The following is a 3,331-nucleotide window of genomic DNA, read 5'->3' as shown; positions in this document are numbered from 1 at the left end:
GAGAGAGCTCTTCCAGAATGATCTGGGCGGAGACTGGAGGTAAGTGGTTCCCCTGTTTCGGTTCAACCAAGAATCAAAGATGATTCAATTCACAAGACTCCAGACAACATGGGGATGCTGTGGGAGTTGAATGCTCGGTCTTATCTAATTCGGCTCACTGTGAACAATTGCTGGAAGTGGCGCAAGGATATTTATTTCCATTTTCTGTGATCAGGTTTTCCTGCGCTTTCCGATGTAACGCACGTTATGTTATAGCCACAGTCGTGATTTAACCAGTTTTAAAAACGTCCGAGTGTTTCCTATCCACACATTCTAACCATATGAACGTACTATATTCCTGGCATGAGTAGCAGGGCGCTGAAATGTTGCGCGATTTTTAACAAAATGTTCAAAAAAGTAGAGGGTAGGAGCAACAGGTTAACATATCCACCCTTTGATTAAATATTATACATCCAATCACACATTGTAGTTATATTGTAATATTAACCCTTTCATGCGTGAGTTCCAAATATCTCTAACGGTCGCCCCAGCGTGAGTTTTTTTATGCACGTGATGTTAGAATGTTCTCTCCATTCCAGAATGTGATTGATACGTAACAGTACATTTTATCCGCGCTGCCCTCAAACTAAAGCACGCAGCCTGTTTATATTTATAAGTTGTTTTAACTTCAATTTAAAATGATTTTCAAACAAGTTTTTATTTTCTAAAAACAGTTTGAATTTAGGTGTGTTCCGCCTCCTCATTCATTCACATAAAAATAGTCATTTTTACTTTTGCGGATAATTACATTTTTGGGACATTTCTGACAGGGACAAAATTCCCCAAGCACTTCCCAATTGTTTGTGCAGTTCACGTCTGCAGACATTTGCTCATCTCCCGTCAGAACAGGATCTGCACACGTGTTCACATTTTCTATTCCACATTTCTATTGTAGCGTACTGTATGTATAGAGCATAATATATTTGTGTATATTCTTTATCACCGCGGAAACGTGAGGTAACGTTACTCATTTTATAACCTTTATGATGTTATAGTCAATCGTGCTTATGTAGCCACATTCTTCTATTAGCTCTGTAAAACAATGCTAAATGCGTCAGAGAAGTATTATCTTGTGTTGCATTTTGAAGCTACCATGGCCTTATGACTCTCAAGTGGTGCAGCGGTCAAAGGCACAGCACATCAGTACTAGAGGTGTCACTACAGACTCCCTGGTTCAAATCCAGGCTGCGTTTCCATCAAAGTAAGTGCCTTATTACGTTATAATAGTTATAATAATAGTTTCCGTATGCCGTTTCTGCTGTAGCTGTAGATCATAATATATTCCTTATAACTGCGGACACGTGAGGTAACGTTACACATTTTATAACCTTTATGGTGTTATTGTCAATCATGCTTACCTAGCTACATTATTCTATTAGCTCTGTAAAACAATGCTAGTTGCGTCAGAAAACTATTAGCTTGTGTTGTATTTTGAAGCTACCCTGGCCTTATGACTCCCAAGTGGCGCAGCGGTCTATGGCACTACAGACACCCTGGTTCAAATCCAGGCTGTATCACACCTGGCTGTGATTGGGAGTCCCATAGTGCAGCGCACAATTGGCCCAGCGTTGTCCGAGTTTGGCCGGTGTAGGCCATCATTGTAAATAATAATTTGTTCTTACATTACTTGCCTAGTTAAATAAATAAAAAATATGACCATGGTTTGTTTATTTGGTCTATTCAGCATAGCTCTGTTCTGCCCTGCCTTGCCCCTTGTGGAGCTCAAAAAGTTAGTTTCTTACTGTTATAACTCAAATCTGTGATTTTGTCAATGCAATAAACTATTTTTTTTATAGCAGTGTTTATTATGTTACTTCTTTGTAGTATTGTTTTATTGCTATATCCTTATATTGTATTCTAATGAATAATTCCTCTTTATTCTGTACTTTCAGAAACATTATTTGCCAATATCATAACTGAAGCTGGACATCTTTGGAGCATAAGAATGAGGACAGCTTTTGTATGCTAACGTACACTCCTTAACAGTTGTACTGGATGAAAACACAGCAAGAAAACGCATGCCAATATGTAATATTCATCTATTTTATTGCAGTACTGGTAGTTATTTCAACAACTTGTTTTACTAGAGGACAAAAAACTGAATATGCGTAACCCATATTTAATATCCATGCAGTGACTGAACAACAACTGCATTTCCACCCCCATCTCTAAGGCATAGTATCATGGCTGGTCACCTGTCAAGTCACATGTCAGGTCAGTCAGTCACCTATTGCTGCAGATGTGCTCAATAATGCTTGAGTATGTGATACTCCTCAAAGCATGGTGAAATACATAGAGGTGTATCACAAGCTAGACACATGTATTTTGTCATCTTCCTCTGCTTACTTCTCCTGGCGCCAGACAGGCAGACTTTGCAATGCCTCCGTGTGCGACTACCTTGAGAAGCAGTTTGAGGGACTTTGCAGGGAAAATGTCGTGCAGTGAGGCGTAGGGGATTGTCTACAGCAGGACGACCCCCAGTGGATGGGCGCCGAGGGGTGTGGTGCTCCTCCAGCAGCTCTCTCATGAGGTTCTCTCTGTATTTTTGGTAGGTAATTACTTTACCTATGAGGGAGTGGGGAGGATGAGGAAAGTTAGAGGATGATGAGGCAGTGGGGAGGTGGGTGAGATATTGTCACTATAATTGCATAATGGATTTGTATGTGAACTGTACATCCAATTACAAAAATACCTTGTTCAGTAATCATCTCACCTGTTAGTTGGCGGTGAACTATGCTGCCGTTGAGGACAGCAGTGTCGATCAGATGGAAAAATATCTTCTTATACCACTTGTTCGTTTTCCGTGTGCATTCCACAAAGCTGTTTTATCATGTCTGCCTTATCCACGGCCCCCATTTTGAGGTTATAATCAAGCACACAATCTGGTTTGATCTTTCTCTCTCCGGTCAGGTGGTCCACCTTCCCTGTGGCCGACATGGTTGCTGTATGGACAGTGGAGAGGACATGGACGTCTCGCTTGTCATGCCACTTTACTGCCAGCTGTTGACCGTTCTCTTGGAACTCCACCTCCCCTCTCTGCATCTTCCTGCATCCGAATGCCGGCATCCCCTTCCTGTTCGACCTGACTGTGCCACATGCCCCTGTGCTGTTGGAGAGCAGATGCTGGAAGAGTGTGGGACTGCTGTACCAATTGTCCACGTACAAAGTGTGTCCCTTGCCGAGATGAGGAGCCAGCATGGTCATCACCACGGACCCTGACACCCCAAGCCCATCATAATGTTTGATGTCAGTGGTGGACCCTGTGTAAACTATAATATCCTGGACAAATCCT

At 41.9% G+C, this 3,331-nt stretch overlaps 1 long non-coding RNA gene across 3 annotated transcripts; it reads left to right on the top strand.

Annotated features, from left to right (window-relative positions):
* Positions 1-491: 491 nt before the first annotated feature.
* On the top strand, positions 492-3,331 carry LOC135561396 (uncharacterized). 3 transcript variants are annotated; one of them, XR_010459396.1, is made up of 4 exons: positions 492-996; positions 1,128-1,240; positions 1,932-2,587; positions 2,950-3,331. It is a non-coding gene; the product is annotated as an uncharacterized LOC135561396 (long non-coding RNA). The 3 variants fall into 3 exon arrangements; XR_010459395.1 differs by having other exon boundaries at positions 492-1,240; positions 1,932-2,253; positions 2,405-2,587; XR_010459394.1 differs by having other exon boundaries at positions 492-1,240.

The sequence above is a fragment of the Oncorhynchus nerka genome, linkage group LG17 (assembly GCF_034236695.1).
Source record: "Oncorhynchus nerka isolate Pitt River linkage group LG17, Oner_Uvic_2.0, whole genome shotgun sequence".
Lineage (NCBI taxonomy): Eukaryota > Metazoa > Chordata > Actinopteri > Salmoniformes > Salmonidae > Oncorhynchus > Oncorhynchus nerka.
This window is presented reverse-complemented; position numbering and strand designations above follow the sequence as displayed.